Here is a 24,243-nt window from a genome sequence, read left to right as displayed (position 1 = left end):
CTGAATCTCGACGCAGTTTGAGTGTTCTATCGTCATTAGGAGGCTCTGAACGTTACAATTCACTATCATTTTTGCGTCGGATTCGAAAATCTAGACTCACAGGAGAACGACCATAAGGTGCCCGAGGCAGCAATAGACCCTTGGAGACAAGTCGGCTGGAGGCCGATGTATTTAATCGCGACGGATTTTGAGTGTCCCATCGTCATTATGTGGCCTTGATCGCTATAATTAACTATCACTTTTGTGTCGGGTTCGAAAATCTACACTCACAGCAGAACGATCATAAGGTGACCTAGGCAGCAATAGACCCTTGGAGACAAGTCGGCTGGAGGACGATTCATTGGATCGCGACGCAATTTGAGTGTTCCCTCGTCATTAGGAGGCCCTGAATGTTACAATTAACTATCAGTTTTTTGTCGGATTCGAAAATCTAGACTCACTGGAGACGGACCATTAGGTGCCCGAGGCAGCAATGTCCCCTTGGAGACCAGTCCGCTGGAGTACGATGTATTGTATCGCAACGCAATTTGAGTGCTCCATCGTCATTAGGAGGCCCTGAACGTTACAATTATCTATCAGTTTTGCGTCGGATTCGAAAACGTAGAATCACCGGAGACGGACCATGTGGTGCCCGAGGCAGCGATATCCCCTTGGGGACAAGCCGGCTGGAGGACGGTGTAGTGAATCTCACGCAATTTGAGTGTTCCATCGTCAATAGGTGGATCTGAACGTTACAATTAACTATGTTTTGCGTCAGATTCGAAAACCTAGACTCACAGGAAAACGACCATAAGGTGCCCGAGGCACAATAGACTCTTGGAGACAACTCGGCTGAATGCCGAAGTATTGAATCTCGATGCAATGTGAGTGTTTCATCGGCAATAGGAGGCCCTGAACGTTACAATTAACTATCAGATTTGCGTCGGATTCGAAAATCTAGACTCACAGGAGAACGACCATAAGGTGAACGAGGCAGCAATAGACCCTTGTAGACAAGTCGACTGGAGTACGATGGATTGACTCTCGACGCAATTTGAGTGTTCCATCGTCATTAGGAGGCCCTGAATGTTACAATTCACAATCATTTTTGCGTCAGATTTGAAAATCTAGACTCACAGGAGAAGGCTCATATGGTGCCCGAGACAGGAATATAATCTTGGAGACAAGTCGGCTGCAGGCCGATATATTGAATCACGACGCAATTTGACTGCTCCATCGTCATTACGAGGCCCTGAGCGTTACAATTAACTATCCGTTTTGCGTCGGATTCGAGTATCTAGACACACAGGAGAACAATCATAAGGTGCCGAGGCAGCAATAGACCGATGGAGACAAGTCGGCTCGAGGCCGATGTATTGAATCTCGACGCAAATTGAGTGTTCCATCGTCATTACGAGGCCCTGAACGTTACAATTAACTATCATTTTTGCGTCGGATTCGAAAATCTAGACTCACAGGAGAACGACCATAAGGTGAACGAGGCAGCAATAGACCCTTGGAGACAAGTCGGCTGGAGTGCGATGTATTGACTCTCGACGCAATTTAACTGTTCTATCGTCATTAGGAGGCCCTGAATGTTACAATTCACTATCATTTTTGCGTCGGATTCGAAAATGTAGACTCACAAGAGAAGGCTCATATGGTGCCCGAGACAGCGATATACCCTTGGAGACAAGTCGGCTGGAGACGGTTGTATTGAATCACGACGCAATTTGAGTGCTCCATCGTCATTACGAGGCCCTGAGCGTTACAATTAACTATCAGTTTTGCGTCGGAATCGAATATCTAGACACACAGGAGAACAATCATAAGGTGCCGAGGCAGCAATAGACCCATGGAGACAAGTCGGCTCGAGGCCGATGTATTGAATCTCGACGCAATTTGAGTGTTCCATCGTCATTAGGTGGCCCTGAGCGTTACATGTATCTATCTGTTTTGCGTCGGGTTCGAAAATCTAGACTCACAGGTGAACGATTTTAAGGTGCCCGAGGCTATATCCCCTTGGAGACCAGTCCTCTGGAGGACGATGTATTGAATCGCGACGCAATTTGAGTGCTCCATCGTCATTAGGAGGCCCTGAACGTAACAATTAATTATTAGTATCGCGTCGTTTTCAAAAATCTAGGCTCACAGGAGAAAGACCATATGGTGCCCGAGGCGGCAATATCCCTTTGGACACAAGTCGGCTGGAGGACGATGTATTGAATCTCGACGCAATGTGAGTGTTCCATCGTCATTAGGAGGCGCTAAACGTTACAATTAAATATCAGTTATGCGTCGGGTCCAAAGGCTAGACTCACAGGAGAACGACCATAAGGTGCCAGAGGCGGCAACAGACCCTAGGAGACAAGTCGGCTGGAGGCCGATGTATTGAATCTCGACGCAATTTGAGTGTTCCATCGTCATTGGGAGGCCCTGAACGTTACAATTAACTATCATTTTTGCGTCGGATTCGAAAACCTAGACTCACAGGAGAACGACCATAAGGTGCCCGAGGCAGCAACAGACCCTTGGAGGAGAGTCGGCTGGAGGACGATGTATTGAAACTCGACGCAATTTGAGTGTTCCATCGTCATTAGGTGCCCCTGAACGTTACAATTAACTATCAGTTTTGCGTCTGATTCGAAAACGTAGAATCACCGGAAACGGACCATGTGGTGCGCGAGGCAGCGATATCCCCTTGGAGACAAGTCGGCTGGACGACGATGTACTGAATCTCGACGCAGTTTGAGTGTTCTATCGTCATTTGGAGGCTCTGAACGTTACCATTCACTATCATTTTTGCGTCGGATTCGAAAATCTAGACTCACAGGAGAACGACCATAAGGTGCCCGAGGCAGCAATAGACCCTTTCAGACAAGTCGGCTGGAGGCCGATGTATTTAATCGCGACGGAATTTGAGTGTCCCATCGTCATTATGTGGCCTTGATCGTTATAATTAAGTATCACTTTTGTGTCGGGTTCGAAAATCTACACTCACAGCAGAACGATCATAAGGTGACCTAGGCAGCAATAGACCCTTGGAGACAAGTCGGCTAGAGGACGATTTATTGGATCGCGACGCAATTTGAGTGTTCCCTCGTCATTAGGAGGCCCTGAATGTTACAATTAACTATCAGTTTTTCGTCGGATTCGAAAATCTAGACTCACTGGAGACGGACCATTAGGTGCCCGAGGCAGCAATATCACCTTGGAGACCAGTCCGCTGGAGTACGATGTATTGTATCGCAACGCAATTTGAGTGCTCCATCGTCATTAGGAGGCCCTGAACGTTACAATTATCTATCAGTTTTGCGTCGGATTCGAAAACGTAGAATCACCGGAGACGGACCATGTGGTGCCCGAGGCAGCGATATCCCCTTGGGGACAAGTCGGCTGGAGGACGATGTAGTGAATCTCACGCAAATTGAGTGTTCCATCGTCAATAGGAGGATCTGAACGTTACAATTAACTATGTTTTGCGTCGGATTCGAAAACCTAGACTCACAGGAGAACGACCATAAGGTGCCCGAGGCACAATAGACTCTTGGAGACAAGTTGGCTGAATGCCGAAGTATTGAATCTCGACGCAATTTGAGTGTTCCATCGGCAATAGGAGGCCCTGAACGTTACAATTAACTATCAGTTTCGCGTCGGATTCGAAAATGTAGACTCACAGGAGACGGACCACATGAAGCCTGAGGCAGCAATATCCCATTGTAGACAAGTCGGCTGGAGATCGATGTATTGACTCTCGACGCAATTTGAGTGTTCCATCGTCATTAGGAGGCTCTGAACGTTACAATTATCTATCTTTTTTGCGTCGGATTCAAAAATCTAGACTCACAGGAGAACGACCATAAGGTGCCCGAGGCAGCAATAGACCCTTGGAGACAAGTCGGCTGGAGTACGATGTATTGACTCTCGACGCAATTTGAGTGTTCCATCGTCATTAGGAGGCCCTGAATGTTACAATTCACTATCATTTTTGCGTCGGATTTGAAAATCTAGACTCACAGGAGAAGGCTCATATGGTGCCCGTGACAGGAATATAAACTTGGAGACAAGTCGGCTGCAGGCCGATATATTGAATCACGACGCAATTTGAGTGCTCCATCGTCATTATGAGGCCCTGAGCGTTACAATTAACTATCAGTTTGGCGTCGGATTCGATAATCTAGACACACAGGAGAACAATCATAAGGTGCCGAGGCAGCAATAGACCGATGGAGACAAGTCGGCTCGAGGCCGATGTATTGAATCTCGACGCAATTTGAGTGTTCCATCGTCATTAGGTGGCCCTGAGCGTTACAATTATCTATCAGTCTTGCGTCGGGTTCGAAAATCTAGACTCACAGGTGAACGATTTTAAGGTGCCCGTGGCTATATCCCCTTGGAGACCAGTCCTCTGGAGGACGATGTATTGAATCGCGACGCAATTTGAGTGCTCCATCGTCATTAGGAGGCCCTGAATGTTACAATTAATTATTAGTTTCGCGTCGGGTTCAAAAATCTAGGCTCACAGGAGACGGACCATATGGTCCCCGAGGCAGCAATATCCCCTTGGAGACAAGTCGGCTGGCGGCCGATGTATTGAATCTCGACGCAATTTGAGTGCTCCATCGTCATTAGGAGGCCCTGAACGTTACGATTAACTATCAGTTTTCCGTCGGATTCGAAAACGTAGAATCACCGGAGACGGACCACGTGGTGCCCGAGGTAGCGATATCCCCTTGGAGACAAGTCGGCTGGAGGACGATGTAGTGAATCTCGTCGCAATTTCAGTTTTCCTTCGTCATTAGGAGGCCCTGTACGTTACAATTAACTATCTGTTTTGCGTCGGATTCGAAAATCTAGACCCACAGGAGAACCACCATAAGGTGCCCGAGGCAGCAATAGACCCTTGGAGACAAGTCGGCTCGAGGCCGATGTTTTGAAACTCGACGACATTTGAGTGCTCCATCGTCATTAGGAGGCCCTTAACGTTACAATTAACGATCAGTTTCGCGTCGGATTCGAAAATCTAGACTCACAGGAGAAAGACCATATGGTGCCCGAGGCAGCAATATCCCTTTGGACACAAGTCGGCTGGAGGACGATGTATTGAATCTCGACGCAATGTGAGTGTTCCATCGTCATTAGGAGGCGCTGAACGTTACAATTAAATATCAGTTATGCGTCGGGTCCAAAGGCTAGACTCACAGGAGAACGGCCATAAGGTGCCAGAGGCAGCAACAAACCCTAGGAGACAAGTCGGCTGGAGGCCGATGTATTGAATCTCGACGCAATTTGAGTGTTCCGTCGTCTTTAGGAGGCCCTGAACGTTACAATTCACTATCAGTTTTGCGTCGGATTCGAAAATATAGACTCACAGGAGAACGATCATAGCGTGCCCCAGGCAGCATTAGACCCTTGGAGACAAGTCGGCTGGAGGACGATATATTGGATCGCGACGCAATTTGAGTGTTCCATCGTAACTAGGAGGCCCTGAATGTTACAATTAACGATCAGTTTTTCGTCGGATTCGAAAATCTAGACTCACTGGAGACGGACCATAAGGTGCCCGAAGCAGCAATATCCCCTTGGGGACCAGTCCGCCGGAGGACGATGTATTGATTCGCGACGCAATTAGAGTGCTCCATCGTCATTAGGAGGCCCTAAACGTTACAATTAACGAACAGTTTCACGTCGAATTCGAAAATCTAGACTCACAGGAGAAGGCTCATATGGTGCCCGAGACAGGAATATAATCTTGGAGACAAGTCGGCTGCAGGCCGATATATTGAATCACGACGCAATTTGACTGCTCCATCGTCATTACGAGGCCCTGAGCGTTACAATTAACTATCCGTTTTGCGTCGGATTCGAGTATCTAGACACACAGGAGAACAATCATAAGGTGCCGAGGCAGCAATAGACCGATGGAGACAAGTCGGCTCGAGGCCGATGTATTGAATCTCGACGCAAATTGAGTGTTCCATCGTCATTACGAGGCCCTGAACGTTACAATTAACTATCATTTTTGCGTCGGATTCGAAAATCTAGACTCACAGGAGAACGACCATAAGGTGAACGAGGCAGCAATAGACCCTTGGAGACAAGTCGGCTGGAGTGCGATGTATTGACTCTCGACGCAATTTAACTGTTCTATCGTCATTAGGAGGCCCTGAATGTTACAATTCACTATCATTTTTGCGTCGGATTCGAAAATGTAGACTCACAAGAGAAGGCTCATATGGTGCCCGAGACAGCGATATACCCTTGGAGACAAGTCGGCTGGAGACGGTTGTATTGAATCACGACGCAATTTGAGTGCTCCATCGTCATTACGAGGCCCTGAGCGTTACAATTAACTATCAGTTTTGCGTCGGAATCGAATATCTAGACACACAGGAGAACAATCATAAGGTGCCGAGGCAGCAATAGACCCATGGAGACAAGTCGGCTCGAGGCCGATGTATTGAATCTCGACGCAATTTGAGTGTTCCATCGTCATTAGGTGGCCCTGAGCGTTACATGTATCTATCTGTTTTGCGTCGGGTTCGAAAATCTAGACTCACAGGTGAACGATTTTAAGGTGCCCGAGGCTATATCCCCTTGGAGACCAGTCCTCTGGAGGACGATGTATTGAATCGCGACGCAATTTGAGTGCTCCATCGTCATTAGGAGGCCCTGAACGTAACAATTAATTATTAGTATCGCGTCGTTTTCAAAAATCTAGGCTCACAGGAGAAAGACCATATGGTGCCCGAGGCGGCAATATCCCTTTGGACACAAGTCGGCTGGAGGACGATGTATTGAATCTCGACGCAATGTGAGTGTTCCATCGTCATTAGGAGGCGCTAAACGTTACAATTAAATATCAGTTATGCGTCGGGTCCAAAGGCTAGACTCACAGGAGAACGACCATAAGGTGCCAGAGGCGGCAACAGACCCTAGGAGACAAGTCGGCTGGAGGCCGATGTATTGAATCTCGACGCAATTTGAGTGTTCCATCGTCATTGGGAGGCCCTGAACGTTACAATTAACTATCATTTTTGCGTCGGATTCGAAAACCTAGACTCACAGGAGAACGACCAAAAGGTGCCCGAGGCAGCAACAGACCCTTGGAGGAGAGTCGGCTGGAAAACGATGTATTGAAACTCGACGCAATTTGAGTGTTCCATCGTCATTAGGTGCCCCTGAACGTTACAATTAACTATCAGTTTTGCGTCTGATTCGAAAACGTAGAATCACCGGAAACGGACCATGTGGTGCGCGAGGCAGCGATATCCCCTTGGAGACAAGTCGGCTGGACGACGATGTACTGAATCTCGACGCAGTTTGAGTGTTCTATCGTCATTTGGAGGCTCTGAACGTTACCATTCACTATCATTTTTGCGTCGGATTCGAAAATCTAGACTCACAGGAGAACGACCATAAGGTGCCCGAGGCAGCAATAGACCCTTTCAGACAAGTCGGCTGGAGGCCGATGTATTTAATCGCGACGGAATTTGAGTGTCCCATCGTCATTATGTGGCCTTGATCGTTATAATTAAGTATCACTTTTGTGTCGGGTTCGAAAATCTACACTCACAGCAGAACGATCATAAGGTGACCTAGGCAGCAGTAGACCCTTGGAGACAAGTCGGCTAGAGGACGATTTATTGGATCGCGACGCAATTTGAGTGTTCCCTCGTCATTAGGAGGCCCTGAATGTTACAATTAACTATCAGTTTTTCGTCGGATTCGAAAATCTAGACTCACTGGAGACGGACCATTAGGTGCCCGAGGCAGCAATATCACCTTGGAGACCAGTCCGCTGGAGTACGATGTATTGTATCGCAACGCAATTTGAGTGCTCCATCGTCATTAGGAGGCCCTGAACGTTACAATTATCTATCAGTTTTGCGTCGGATTCGAAAACGTAGAATCACCGGAGACGGACCATGTGGTGCCCGAGGCAGCGATATCCCCTTGGGGACAAGTCGGCTGGAGGACGATGTAGTGAATCTCACGCAATTTGAGTGTTCCATCGTCAATAGGAGGATCTGAACGTTACAATTAACTATGTTTTGCGTCGGATTCGAAAACCTAGACTCACAGGAGAACGACCATAAGGTGCCCGAGGCACAATAGACTCTTGGAGACAAGTTGGCTGAATGCCGAAGTATTGAATCTCGACGCAATTTGAGTGTTCCATCGGCAATAGGAGGCCCTGAACGTTACAATTAACTATCAGTTTCGCGTCGGATTCGAAAATGTAGACTCACAGGAGACGGACCACATGAAGCCTGAGGCAGCAATATCCCATTGTAGACAAGTCGGCTGGAGATCGATGTATTGACTCTCGACGCAATTTGAGTGTTCCATCGTCATTAGGAGGCTCTGAACGTTACAATTATCTATCTTTTTTGCGTCGGATTCAAAAATCTAGACTCACAGGAGAACGAGAATAAGGTGCCCGAGGCAGCAATAGACCCTTGGAGACAAGTCGGCTGGAGTACGATGTATTGACTCTCGACGCAATTTGAGTGTTCCATCGTCATTAGGAGGCCCTGAATGTTACAATTCACTATCATTTTTGCGTCGGATTTGAAAATCTAGACTCACAGGAGAAGGCTCATATGGTGCCCGTGACAGGAATATAAACTTGGAGACAAGTCGGCTGCAGGCCGATATATTGAATCACGACGCAATTTGAGTGCTCCATCGTCATTACGAGGCCCTGAGCGTTACAATTAACTATCAGTTTGGCGTCGGATTCGATAATCTAGACACACAGGAGAACAATCATAAGGTGCCGAGGCAGCAATAGACCGATGGAGACAAGTCGGCTCGAGGCCGATGTATTGAATCTCGACGCAATTTGAGTGTTCCATCGTCATTAGGTGGCCCTGAGCGTTACAATTATCTATCAGTCTTGCGTCGGGTTCGAAAATCTAGACTCACAGGTGAACGATTTTAAGGTGCCCGAGGCTATATCCCCTTGGAGACCAGTCCTCTGGAGGACGATGTATTGAATCGCGACGCAATTTGAGTGCTCCATCGTCATTAGGAGGCCCTGAATGTTACAATTAATTATTAGTTTCGCGTCGGGTTCAAAAATCTAGGCTCACAGGAGACGGACCATATGGTGCCCGAGGCAGCAATATCCCCTTGGAGACAAGTCGGCTGGCGGCCGATGTATTGAATCTCGACGCAATTTGAGTGCTCCATCGTCATTAGGAGGCCCTGAACGTTACGATTAACTATCAGTTTTCCGTCGGATTCGAAAACGTAGAATCACCGGAGACGGACCACGTGGTGCCCGAGGTAGCGATATCCCCTTGGAGACAAGTCGGCTGGAGGACGATGTAGTGAATCTCGTCGCAATTTCAGTTTTCCTTCGTCATTAGGAGGCCCTGTACGTTACAATTAACTATCTGTTTTGCGTCGGATTCGAAAATCTAGACCCACAGGAGAACCACCATAAGGTGCCCGAGGCAGCAATAGACCCTTGGAGACAAGTCGGCTCGAGGCCGATGTTTTGAAACTCGACGACATTTGAGTGCTCCATCGTCATTAGGAGGCCCTTAACGTTACAATTAACGATCAGTTTCGCGTCGGATTCGAAAATCTAGACTCACAGGAGAAAGACCATGTGGTGCCCGAGGCAGCAATATCCCTTTGGACACAAGTCGGCTGGAGGACGATGTATTGAATCTCGACGCAATGTGAGTGTTCCATCGTCATTAGGAGGCGCTGAACGTTACAATTAAATATCAGTTATGCGTCGGGTCCAAAGGCTAGACTCACAGGAGAACGGCCATAAGGTGCCAGAGGCAGCAACAAACCCTAGGAGACAAGTCGGCTGGAGGCCGATGTATTGAATCTCGACGCAATTTGAGTGTTCCGTCGTCTTTTGGAGGCCCTGAACGTTACAATTCACTATCAGTTTTGCGTCGGATTCGAAAATATAGACTCACAGGAGAACGATCATAGCGTGCCCCAGGCAGCATTAGACCCTTGGAGACAAGTCGGCTGGAGGACGATATATTGGATCGCGACGCAATTTGAGTGTTCCATCGTAACTAGGAGGCCCTGAATGTTACAATTAACGATCAGTTTTTCGTCGGATTCGAAAATCTAGACTCACTGGAGACGGACCATAAGGTGCCCGAAGCAGCAATATCCCCTTGGGGACCAGTCCGCCGGAGGACGATGTATTGATTCGCGACGCAATTAGAGTGCTCCATCGTCATTAGGAGGCCCTAAACGTTACAATTAACGAACAGTTTCACGTCGAATTCGAAAATCTAGACTCACAGGAGAAGGACCATATGGTGCCCGAGGCAGCAATACCCATTGGACACAAGTCGGCTGGAGGACGATGTATTGAATCTCGACGCAATTTGAGTGTTCCATCGTCAGTAGGTGCCCCTGAACGTTTTAATTAACAATCAGTTTTGCGTCGGGTTCGAAAATCTAGACTCACTGGAGACGGACCATTAGGTGTCCGAGACAGCAACATCGCCATGGAGACCAATCCGCTGGAGAACGATGTATTGAATCACGACGCAATTTGAGTGCTTAATCGTCATTATGAGGCCCTGAACGTTACAATTAACTATCAGTTTTGCGTCTGATTCGAAAACGTAGAATCACCGGAGACGAACCATGTGGTGCCCGAGGCAGCGATATCCCCTTGGAGTCAAGTCGGCTGGCGGCCGATGTATTGAATCTCGACGCAATTTGAGTGTTCCATTGTCATTAAGAGGCCCTGAACATTACAATTAACTATCAGTTTTGCGTCGGATTCTAATATCCAGACTCACAGGAGATCGATCTTAAGGAGCCCCATGCAGCAATAGACCCTTGGAGACAAATTGGCTGAATACCGATACATTGAATCTCGACGCAATTTGAGTGTTCCATCGTCATTTGGAGGCCCCGAACGTTACAATTTGCAATCAGTTTCGCATCGGTTTCGAAAATCAAGACTCACAGGACAGCGACCATCAGGAGCCCGAGGCAGCAATATCCCCATGGAGACAAGTCGGCTGGAGGACGATGTATTGGATCGCGACGCAATTTGAGTGTTCCATCGTCATTAGGAGGCCCTGAATGTTACAATTAACTATCAGTTTTTCTTCGGATTCGAAAATCTAGACTCACTGGAGACGGACCATTAGATGCCCCAGGCAGCAATATCCCCTTGGAGACCAATCCGCTGGAGGACGATGTATTGAATCGCGACGCAATTTGAGTGCTCCATCGTCATTAGGAGGCCCTGAACGTTACAATTAACTATCAGTTTTGCGTCGGATTCGAAAACGTAGAATCACCGGTGACGGACCATATGGTGCCCGAGGCAGCGATATCACCTTGGAAACAAGTCGGCAGGAGGACGATGTAGTGAATCTCGACGCAATTTGAGTGTTCCATCGTCATTAGGAGGCCCTGAATGTTACAATTCACTATCATTTTTGCGTCGGATTCGAAAATCTAGACTCACAAGAGAAGGCTCATATGGTGCCCGAGACAGCGATATACCCTTGGAGACATGTCGGCTGGAGACGGTTGTATTGAATCACGACGCAATTTGAGTGCTCCATCGTCATTACGAGGCCCTGAGCGTTACAATTAACTATCAGTTTTGCGTCGGAATCGAATATCTAGACACACAGGAGAACAATCATAAGGTGCCGAGGCAGCAATAGACCCATGGAGACAAGTCTGCTCGAGGCCGATGTATTGTATCTCGACGCAATTTGAGTGTTCCATCGTCATTAGGTGGCCCTGAGCGTTACAATTAATTATTAGTTTCGCGTCGTTTTCAAAAATCTAGGCTCACAGCAGAAAGACCATATGGTGCCCGAGGCGGCAATATCCCTTTGGACACAAGTCGGCTGGAGGACGATGTATTGAATCTCGACGCAATTTGAGTGTTCCATCGTCATTAGGTGCCCCTGAACGTTACAATTAACTATCAGTTTTGCGTCTGATTCGAAAACGTAGAATCACCGGAGACGGACCATGTGGTGCGCGAGGCAGCGATATCCCCTTGGAGACAAGTCGGCTGGACGACGATGTACTGAATCTCGACGCAGTTTGAGTGTTCTATCGTCATTAGGAGGCTCTGAACGTTACAATTCACTATCATTTTTGCGTCGGATTCGAAAATCTAGACTCACAGGAGAACGACCATAAGGTGCCCGAGGCAGCAATAGGCCCTTGGAGACAAGTCGGCTGGAGGACGATTTATTGGATCGCGACGCAATTTGAGTGTTCCCTCGTCATTAGGAGGCACTGAATGCTACAATTAACTATCAGTTTTTCGTCGGATTCGAAAATCTAGACTCACTGGAGACGGACCATTAGGTGCCCGAGGCAGCAATATCCCCTTGGCGACCAGTCCGCTGGAGTACGATGTATTGTATCGCAACGCAATTTGAGTGCTCCATCGTCATTAGGAGGCCCTGAACGTTACAATTATCTATCAGTTTTGCGTCGGATTCGAAAACGTAGAATCACCGGAGATGGACCATGTGGTGCCCGAGGCAGCGATATCCCCTTGGGGACAAGTCGGCTGGAGGACGATGTAGTGAATCTCACGCAATTTGAGTGTTCCATCGTCAATAGGAGGATCTGAACGTTACAATTAACTATGTTTTGCGTCGGATTCGAAAACCTAGACTCACAGGGGAACGACCATAAGGTGCCCGAGGCACAATAGACTCTTGGAGACAAGTTGGCTGAATGCCGAAGTATTGAATCTCGACGCAATTTGAGTGTTCCATCGGCAATAGGAGGCCCTGAACGTTACAATTAACTATCAGTTTCGCGTCGGATTCGAAAATGTAGACTCACAGGACACGGACCACATGAAGCCTGAAGCAGCAATATCCCATTGTAGACAAGTCGGCTAGAGATCGATGTATTGACTCTCGACGCAATTTGAGTGTTCCATCGTCATTGGGAGGCCCTGAACGTTACAATTAACTATCATTTTTGCGTCGGATTCGAAAACCTAGACTCACAGGAGAACGACCTTAAGGTGCCCGAGGCAGCAACAGACCCTTGGAGACAAATCGGCTGGAGGACGATGTATTGAAACTCGACGCAATTTGAGTGTTCCATCGTCATTAGGTGCCCCTGAACGTCACAATTAACTATCAGTTTTGCGTCTGATTCGAAAACGTAGAATCACCGGAGACGGACCATATGGTGCGCGAGGCAGCGATATCCCCTTGGAGACAAGTCGGCTGGAGGACGATGTACTGAATCTCGACGCAGTTTGAGTGTTCTATCGTCATTAGGTTGCTCTGAACGTTACAATTCACTATCATTTTTGAGTCGGATTCGAAAATCTAGACTCACAGGAGAACGACCATAAGGTGCCTGAGGCAGCAATAGACCCTTGGAGACAAGTCGGCTGGAGGCCGATGTATTGAATCGCGACGGAATTTGAGTGTTCCATCGTCATTATGTGGTTTTGATCGTTATAATTAACTATCACTTTTGTGTCGGGTTCGAAAATCTACACTCACAGCAGAACGATCATAAGGTGACGGAGGCAGCAATAGACCCTTGGAGACAAGTCGGCTGGAGGACGATTTATTGGATCGCGACGCAATTTGAGTGTTCCATCGTCATTAGGAGGCCCTGAATGTTACAATTAACTATCAGTTTTTTGTCGGATTCGAAAATCTAGACTCACAGGAGAACGACCATAAGGTGCCCGAGGCACAATAGACTCTTGGAGACAAATTGGCTGAATGCCGAAGAATTGAATCTCGACGCAATTTGAGTGTTCCATCGTCATTAGGAAGCGCTGAACGTTACAATTAAGTATCATTTTTGGGTCGTATTCGAAAATCTAGAGTCACAGGAGAACGATCATAAGGTGCCCCAGGCAGCAATAGACCCTTGGAGACAAGTCGGCTGGAGGCCGATGTATTGAATCTCGACGCAAATTGAGTGTTCCGTCGTCATTAGGAGGCCCTGAACGTTACAATTAACTATCATTTTTGCGTCGGATTCGAAAATCTAGACTCACAGGAGAACGACCATAAGGTGAACGAGGAAGCAATAGACCCTTGGAGACAAGTCGGCTGGAGTACGATGTATTGACTCTCGACGCAATTTAAGTGTTCTATCGTCATTAGGAGGCCCTGAATGTTACACTTCACTATCATTTTTGCGTCGGATTCGACAATCTAGACTCACAAGAGAAGGCTCATATGGTGCCCGAGACAGCGATATACCGTTGGAGACAAGTCGGTTGGATACGGTTGTATTGAATCACGACGCAATTTGAGTGCTCCATCGTCATTACGAGGCCCTGAGCGTTACAATCAACTATCAGTTTTGCGTCGGAATCGAATATCTAGACACACAGGAGAACAATCATAAGGTGCCGAGGCAGCAATAGACCCATGGAGACAAGTCGGCTCGAGGCCGATGTATTGAATCTCGACGCAATTTGAGTGTTCCATCGTCATTAGGTGGCCCAGAGCGTTACAATTATCTATCAGTTTTGCGTCGGGTTCGAAAATCTAGACTCACAGGTGAACGACTTTAAGGTGCCCGAGGCTATATCCCCTTGGAGACCAGTCCTCTGGAGGACGATGTATTGAATCGCGACGCAATTTGAGTGCTCCATCGTCATTAGGAGGCCCTGAACGTAACAATTAATTATTAGTTTCGCGTCGTTTTCAAAAATCTAGGCTCACAGGAGAAAGACCATATGGTGCCCGAGGCGGCAATATCCCTTTGGACACAAGTCCGCTGGAGGACGATGTATTGAATCTCGACGCAATGTGAGTGTTCCATCGTCATTAGGAGGCGCTGAAAGTTACAATTAAATATCAGTTATGCGTCGGGTCCAAAGGCTAGACTCACAGGAGAACGACCATAAGGTGTCAGAGGCGGCAACAGACCCTAGGAGACAAGTAGGCTGGAGGCCGATGTATTGAATCTCGACGCAATTTGAGTGTTCCATAGTCATTAGGTGCCCCTGAACGTTACAATTAACTATCAGTTTTGCGTCTGATTCGAAAACGTAGAATCACCGGAGACGGACCATGTGGTGCGCGAGGCAGCGATATCCCCTTGGAGACAAGTCGGCTGGACGACGATGTACTGAATCTCGACGCAGTTTGAGTGTTCTATCGTCATTAGGAGGCTCTGAACGTTACAATTCACTATCATTTTTGCGTCGGATTCGAAAATCTAGACTCACAGGAGAACGACCATAAGGTGCCCGAGGCAGCAATAGACCCTTGGAGACAAGTCGGCTGGAGGCCGATGTATTTAATCGCGACGGATTTTGAGTGTCCCATCGTCATTATGTGGCCTTGATCGCTATAATTAACTATCACTTTTGTGTCGGGTTCGAAAATCTACACTCACAGCAGAACGATCATAAGGTGACCTAGGCAGCAATAGACCCTTGGAGACAAGTCGGCTGGAGGACGATTCATTGGATCGCGACGCAATTTGAGTGTTCCCTCGTCATTAGGAGGCCCTGAATGTTACAATTAACTATCAGTTTTTTGTCGGATTCGAAAATCTAGACTCACTGGAGACGGACCATTAGGTGCCCGAGGCAGCAATGTCCCCTTGGAGACCAGTCCGCTGGAGTACGATGTATTGTATCGCAACGCAATTTGAGTGCTCCATCGTCATTAGGAGGCCCTGAACGTTACAATTATCTATCAGTTTTGCGTCGGATTCGAAAACGTAGAATCACCGGAGACGGACCATGTGGTGCCCGAGGCAGCGATATCCCCTTGGGGACAAGCCGGCTGGAGGACGGTGTAGTGAATCTCACGCAATTTGAGTGTTCCATCGTCAATAGGAGGATCTGAACGTTACAATTAACTATGTTTTGCGTCAGATTCGAAAACCTAGACTCACAGGAAAACGACCATAAGGTGCCCGAGGCACAATTGACTCTTGGAGACAAGTCGGCTGAATGCCGAAGTATTGAATCTCGATGCAATGTGAGTGTTTCATCGGCAATAGGAGGCCCTGAACGTTACAATTAACTATCAGATTTGCGTCGGATTCGAAAATCTAGACTCACAGGAGAACGACCATAAGGTGAACGAGGCAGCAATAGACCCTTGTAGACAAGTCGACTGGAGTACGATGGATTGACTCTCGACGCAATTTGAGTGTTCCATCGTCATTAGGAGGCCCTGAATGTTACAATTCACAATCATTTTTGCGTCAGATTTGAAAATCTAGACTCACAGGAGAAGGCTCATATGGTGCCCGAGACAGGAATATAATCTTGGAGACAAGTCGGCTGCAGGCCGATATATTGAATCACGACGCAATTTGACTGCTCCATCGTCATTACGAGGCCCTGAGCGTTACAATTAACTATCCGTTTTGCGTCGGATTCGAGTATCTAGACACACAGGAGAACAATCATAAGGTGCCGAGGCAGCAATAGACCGATGGAGACAAGTCGGCTCGAGGCCGATGTATTGAATCTCGACGCAAATTGAGTGTTCCATCGTCATTACGAGGCCCTGAACGTTACAATTAACTATCATTTTTGCGTCGGATTCGAAAATCTAGACTCACAGGAGAACGACCATAAGGTGAACGAGGCAGCAATAGACCCTTGGAGACAAGTCGGCTGGAGTGCGATGTATTGACTCTCGACGCAATTTAACTGTTCTATCGTCATTAGGAGGCCCTGAATGTTACAATTCACTATCATTTTTGCGTCGGATTCGAAAATGTAGACTCACAAGAGAAGGCTCATATGGTGCCCGAGACAGCGATATACCCTTGGAGACAAGTCGGCTGGAGACGGTTGTATTGAATCACGACGCAATTTGAGTGCTCCATCGTCATTACGAGGCCCTGAGCGTTACAATTAACTATCAGTTTTGCGTCGGAATCGAATATCTAGACACACAGGAGAACAATCATAAGGTGCCGAGGCAGCAATAGACCCATGGAGACAAGTCGGCTCGAGGCCGATGTATTGAATCTCGACGCAATTTGAGTGTTCCATCGTCATTAGGTGGCCCTGAGCGTTACATGTATCTATCTGTTTTGCGTCGGGTTCGAAAATCTAGACTCACAGGTGAACGATTTTAAGGTGCCCGAGGCTATATCCCCTTGGAGACCAGTCCTCTGGAGGACGATGTATTGAATCGCGACGCAATTTGAGTGCTCCATCGTCATTAGGAGGCCCTGAACGTAACAATTAATTATTAGTATCGCGTCGTTTTCAAAAATCTAGGCTCACAGGAGAAAGACCATATGGTGCCCGAGGCGGCAATATCCCTTTGGACACAAGTCGGCTGGAGGACGATGTATTGAATCTCGACGCAATGTGAGTGTTCCATCGTCATTAGGAGGCGCTAAACGTTACAATTAAATATCAGTTATGCGTCGGGTCCAAAGGCTAGACTCACAGGAGAACGACCATAAGGTGCCAGAGGCGGCAACAGACCCTAGGAGACAAGTCGGCTGGAGGCCGATGTATTGAATCTCGACGCAATTTGAGTGTTCCATCGTCATTGGGAGGCCCTGAACGTTACAATTAACTATCATTTTTGCGTCGGATTCGAAAACCTAGACTCACAGGAGAACGACCATAAGGTGCCCGAGGCAGCAACAGACCCTTGGAGACAAGTCGGCTCGAGGCCGATGTATTGAATCTCGACGCAATTTGAGTGTTCCATCGTCATTAGGTGGCCCTGAGCGTTACATGTATCTATCTGTTTTGCGTCGGGTTCGAAAATCTAGACTCACAGGTGAACGATTTTAAGGTGCCCGAGGCTATATCCCCTTGGAGACCAGTCCTCTGGAGGACGATGTATTGAAACTCGACGCAATTTGAGTGTTCCATCGTCATTAGGTGCCCCTGAACGTTACAATTAACTATCAGTTTTGCGTCTGATTCGAAAACGTAGAATCACCGGAAACGGACCATGTGGTGCGCGAGGCAGCGATATCCCCTTGGAGACAAGTCGGCTGGACGACGATGTACTGAATCTCGACGCAGTTTGAGTGTTCTATCGTCATTTGGAGGCTCTGAACGTTACCATTCACTATCATTTTTGCGTCGGATTCGAAAATCTAGACTCACAGGAGAACGACCATAAGGTGCCCGAGGCAGCAATAGACCCTTGGAGACAAGTCGGCTGGAGGCCGATGTATTTAATCGCGACGGAATTTGAGTGTCCCATCGTCATTATGTGGCCTTGATCGTTATAATTAAGTATCACTTTTGTGTCGGGTTCGAAAATCTACACTCACAGCAGAACGATCATAAGGTGACCTAGGCAGCAATAGACCCTTGGAGACAAGTCGGCTAGAGGACGATTTATTGGATCGCGACGCAATTTGAGTGTTCCCTCGTCATTAGGAGGCCCTGAATGTTACAATTAACTATCAGTTTTTCGTCGGATTCGAAAATCTAGACTCACTGGAGACGGACCATTAGGTGCCCGAGGCAGCAATATCACCTTGGAGACCAGTCCGCTGGAGTACGATGTATTGTATCGCAACGCAATTTGAGTGCTCCATCGTCATTAGGAGGCCCTGAACGTTACAATTATCTATCAGTTTTGCGTCGGATTCGAAAACGTAGAATCACCGGAGACGGACCATGTGGTGCCCGAGGCAGCGATATCCCCTTGGGGACAAGTCGGCTGGAGGACGATGTAGTGAATCTCACGCAATTTGAGTGTTCCATCGTCAATAGGAGGATCTGAACGTTACAATTAACTATGTTTTGCGTCGGATTCGAAAACCTAGACTCACAGGAGAACGACCATAAGGTGCCCGAGGCACAATAGACTCTTGGAGACAAGTTGGCTGAATGCCGAAGTATTGAATCTCGACGCAATTTGAGTGTTCCATCGGCAATAGGAGGCCCTGAACGTTACAATTAACTATCAGTTTCGCGTCGGATTCGAAAATGTAGACTCACAGGAGACGGACCACATGAAGCCTGAGGCAGCAATATCCCATTGTAGACAAGTCGGCTGGAGATCGATGTATTGACTCTCGACGCAATTTGAGTGTTCCATCGTCATTAGGAGGCTCTGAACGTTACAATTATCTATCTTTTTTGCGTCGGATTCAAAAATCTAGACTCACAGGAGAACGACCATAAGGTGCCCGAGGCAGCAATAGACCCTTGGAGACAAGTCGGCTGGAGTACGATGTATTGACTCTCGACGCAATTTGAGTGTTCCATCGTCATTAGGAGGCCCTGAATGTTACAATTCACTATCATTTTTGCGTCGGATTTGAAAATCTAGACTCACAGGAGAAGGCTCATATGGTGCCCGTGACAGGAATATAAACTTGGAGACAAGTCGGCTGCAGGCCGATATATTGAATCACGACGCAATTTGAGTGCTCCATCGTCATTACGAGGCCCTGAGCGTTACAATTAACTATCAGTTTGGCGTCGGATTCGATAATCTAGACACACAGGAGAACAATCATAAGGTGCCGAGGCAGCAATAGACCGATGGAGACAAGTCGGCTCGAGGCCGATGTATTGAATCTCGACGCAATTTGAGTGTTCCATCGTCATTAGGTGGCCCTGAGCGTTACAATTATCTATCAGTCTTGCGTCGGGTTCGAAAATCTAGACTCACAGGTGAACGATTTTAAGGTGCCCGAGGCTATATCCCCTTGGAGACCAGTCCTCTGGAGGACGATGTATTGAATCGCGACGCAATTTGAGTGCTCCATCGTCATTAGGAGGCCCTGAATGTTACAATTAATTATTAGTTTCGCGTCGGGTTCAAAAATCTAGGCTCACAGGAGACGGACCATATGGTCCCCGAGGCAGCAATATCCCCTTGGAGACAAGTCGGCTGGCGGCCGATGTATTGAATCTCGACGCAATTTGAGTGCTCCATCGTCATTAGGAGGCCCTGAACGTTACGATTAACTATCAGTTTTCCGTCGGATTCGAAAACGTAGAATCACCGGAGACGGACCACGTGGTGCCCGAGGTAGCGATATCCCCTTGGAGACAAGTCGGCTGGAGGACGATGTAGTGAATCTCGTCGCAATTTCAGTTTTCCTTCGTCATTAGGAGGCCCTGTACGTTACAATTAACTATCTGTTTTGCGTCGGATTCGAAAATCTAGACCCACAGGAGAACCACCATAAGGTGCCCGAGGCAGCAATAGACCCTTGGAGACAAGTCGGCTCGAGGCCGATGTTTTGAAACTCGACGACATTTGAGTGCTCCATCGTCATTAGGAGGCCCTTAACGTTACAATTAACGATCAGTTTCGCGTCGGATTCGAAAATCTAGACTCACAGGAGAAAGACCATATGGTGCCCGAGGCAGCAATATCCCTTTGGACACAAGTCGGCTGGAGGACGATGTATTGAATCTCGACGCAATGTGAGTGTTCCATCGTCATTAGGAGGCGCTGAACGTTACAATTAAATATCAGTTATGCGTCGGGTCCAAAGGCTAGACTCACAGGAGAACGGCCATAAGGTGCCAGAGGCAGCAACAAACCCTAGGAGACAAGTCGGCTGGAGGCCGATGTATTGAATCTCGACGCAATTTGAGTGTTCCGTCGTCTTTAGGAGGCCCTGAACGTTACAATTCACTATCAGTTTTGCGTCGGATTCGAAAATATAGACTCACAGGAGAACGATCATAGCGTGCCCCAGGCAGCATTAGACCCTTGGAGACAAGTCGGCTGGAGGACGATATATTGGATCGCGACGCAATTTGAGTGTTCCATCGTAACTAGGAGGCCCTGAATGTTACAATTAACGATCAGTTTTTCGTCGGATTCGAAAATCTAGACTCACTGGAGACGGACCATAAGGTGCCCGAAGCAGCAATATCCCCTTGGGGACCAGTCCGCCGGAGGACGATGTATTGATTCGCGACGCAATTAGAGTGCTCCATCGTCATTAGGAGGCCCTAAACGTTACAATTAACGAACAGTTTCACGTCGAATTCGAAAATCTAGACTCACAGGAGAAGGACCATATGGTGCCCGAGGCAGCAATACCCATTGGACACAAGTCGGCTGGAGGACGATGTACTGAATCTCGACGCAATTTGAGTGTTCCATCGTCAGTAGGTGCCCCTGAACGTTTTAATTAACAATCAGTTTTGCGTCGGGTTCGAAAATCTAGACTCACTGGAGACGGACCATTAGGTGTCCGAGACAGCAATATCGCCATGGAGACCAATCCGCTGGAGAACGATGTATTGAATCACGACGCAAGTTGAGTGCTTAATCGTCATTATGAGGCCCTGAACGTTACAATTAACTATCAGTTTTGCGTCTGATTCGAAAACGTAGAATCACCGGAGACGAACCATGTGGTGCCCGAGGCAGCGATATCCCCTTGGAGTCAAGTCGGCTGGCGGCCGATGTATTGAATCTCGACGCAATTTGAGTGTTCCATTGTCATTAAGAGGCCCTGAACATTACAATTAACTATCAGTTTTGCGTCGGATTCTAATATCCAGACTCACAGGAGATCGATCTTAAGGAGCCCCATGCAGCAATAGACCCTTGGAGACAAATTGGCTGAATACCGATACATTGAATCTCGACGCAATTTGAGTGTTCCATCGTCATTTGGAGGCCCCGAACGTTACAATTTGCAATCAGTTTCGCATCGGTTTCGAAAATCAAGACTCACAGGACAGCGACCATCAGGAGCCCGAGGCAGCAATATCCCCATGGAGACAAGTCGGCTGGAGGACGATGTATTGGATCGCGACGCAATTTGAGTGTTCCATCGTCATTAGGAGGCCCTGAATGTTACAATTAACTATCAGTTTTTCTTCGGATTCGAAAATCTAGACTCACTGGAGACGGACCATTAGATGCCCCAGGCAGCAATATCCCCTTGGAGACCAATCCGCTGGAGGACGATGTATTGAATCGCGACGCAATTTGAGTGCTCCATCGTCATTAGGAGGCCCTGAACGTTACAATTAACTATCAGTTTTGCGTCGGATTCGAAAACGTAGAATCACCGGTGACGGACCATATGGTGCCCGAGGCAGCGATATCACCTTGGAAACAAGTCGGCAGGAGGACGATGTAGTGAATCTCGACGCAATTTGAGTGTTCCTTCGTCATTAGGAGGCCCTGAGCGTTGCAATTAACTATCTGTTTTGTGTCGGATTCGAAGATCTAGGCTCACAGAAGAACGACCATAAGGTGCCCGAGACAGCAATAGACCCTTGGAGACAAGACGGCCCGAGGCCGATGTTTTGAATCTCGACGCTATTTGAGTGTTCCATCGTCATTAGGAGGCCCTGAACGTTACAATTAACTATCTGTTTTGCGTCGGATTCGAAAATCTAGACTCAAAGGAGAACGACCATAAGGTTCCGGAGGCAGCAATAGACTCTTGGAGACAAGTTGGCTGAATGCCGAAGTATTGAATCTCGACGCAATTTGAGTGTTTCATCGTCATTTGGAGGCCCTGAACGTTACAATTAACTATCAGATTCGCGTCGGATTCGAAAATTTAGACTCACAGGAGACGGACCACATGAAGCCCGAGGCAGCAATATCCCCTTGTAGACAAGTCGGCTGGACATCGATGTGTTGACTGTCGACGCAATTTGAGTGTTCCATCGTCATTAGGAGGCGCTGTACGTTAAATTTAAGTATCATTTTTGGGTCGGATTCGAAAATCTAGAGTCCGAGGAGACGGACCATATGGTGCCCAAGGCACAAATATCCCCTTGGAGATAAATTGGCTGGAGGCCGATGTATTGATTCTCGACTAAATTTGAGTGTTCCATCGTCATTAGGAGGCCCTGAACGTTACAATTAACTATCAGTTTTGCGTCGGATTCGAAAATCTAGACTCACAGGAGAACGATCATAAGGTGCCCCAGGCAGCAATAGACCCTTGGAGACAAGTCGGCTGGAGGACGATGTATTGGATCGCGGCGCAATTTTAGTGTTCCATCGTAACTAGGAGGCCCTGAATGTTCCAATTAACTATCAGTTTTTCGTCGGATTCGAAAATCTAGACTCACTGGAGACGGACCATAAGGTGCCCGAAGCAGCAATATCCCCTTGCGGACCAGTCCGCTGGAGGACGAAGTATTGAATCGCGACGCAATTAGAGTGCTCCATCGTCATTGTGAGGCCCTGAACGTTGTAATTAACGATCAGTTTCGCGTCGGATTCGAAAGTCTAGACTCACAGGAGAAGGACCATATGGTGCCCGAGGCAGCAATATCCCCTTGGACACAAGTCGGCTGGAGGACGATGTATTGAATCTCGACGCAATTTGAGTGTTCCATCGTCATTAGGAGGCGCTGAACGTTACAATTAACTATCATTTTAGCGTCGGATTCGAAAATCTAGACTCACTGGAGAACGACCATAAGGTGCCCGAGGCAGCAATAGACCCTTGGAGACAAGTCGGCTGGAGTACGATGTGTTGACTCTCAACGCAATTAGTGTGTTCCATCGTCATTAGGAGGCGCTGAACGTTACAATTAACTATCATTCTAGCGTCGGATTCGAAAATCTACTCACAGGAGACGGACCATAAGGTGCCCGAAACAGCAATATCCCCTTGGAGACCAGGCCGCTGGAGTACGATGTATTGAATCGCGACACAATTTGAGTGCTCCATCGTTATTAGGAGTCCCTGAACTTTACAATTAACTATCAGTTTTGGGTCGGATTCGAAAATCTAGACTCACAGGAGGCGTACCACATCGAGCCCGAGGCAGCAATATCCCCTTGAAGACAAGTCGGCTGGAGGTCAATGTATTGACTCTCGACGAAATTTGAGTGTTCCGTCGTCATTAGGAGGCCTTCAACGTTGCAATTAACTATCAGTTTTGCGTCGGATACGAAAATCTAGACTCACAGGAGACGGACCATTTGGTGCCCGAGGCAGCAATAGACCCTTGGAGACAAGTCGGCTGGAGGACGATGTACTGAATCTCGACGCAATATGAGTGTTCTATCGTCATTAGGAGGCGCTGAACGTTACAATTCACTATCATTTTTGCGTCGGATTCGAAAATCTAGACTCACAGGAGAAGGAAAATATGGTGCCCGAGACAGCCATATCCCCTTGGAGACACGTCGGCTGGACTCCGATGTATTGAATCGCGACGGAATTTGAGTGTTCCATCGTCATTAGGTGGCCCTGAACGTTATAATTAAGTATCAGTTTTGTGTCGGGTTCGAAAATCTAGTCTCACAGGAGAACGACCATAAGGTGCCCGAGGCAGCAGTAGACCCTTGGAGACAAGACGGCTCGAGGCCGATGTTTTGA

This window comes from Schistocerca serialis, chromosome 6 (assembly GCF_023864345.2).
Source record: "Schistocerca serialis cubense isolate TAMUIC-IGC-003099 chromosome 6, iqSchSeri2.2, whole genome shotgun sequence".
Lineage (NCBI taxonomy): Eukaryota > Metazoa > Arthropoda > Insecta > Orthoptera > Acrididae > Schistocerca > Schistocerca serialis.
Note: the sequence above shows the minus strand (reverse complement) of the source record.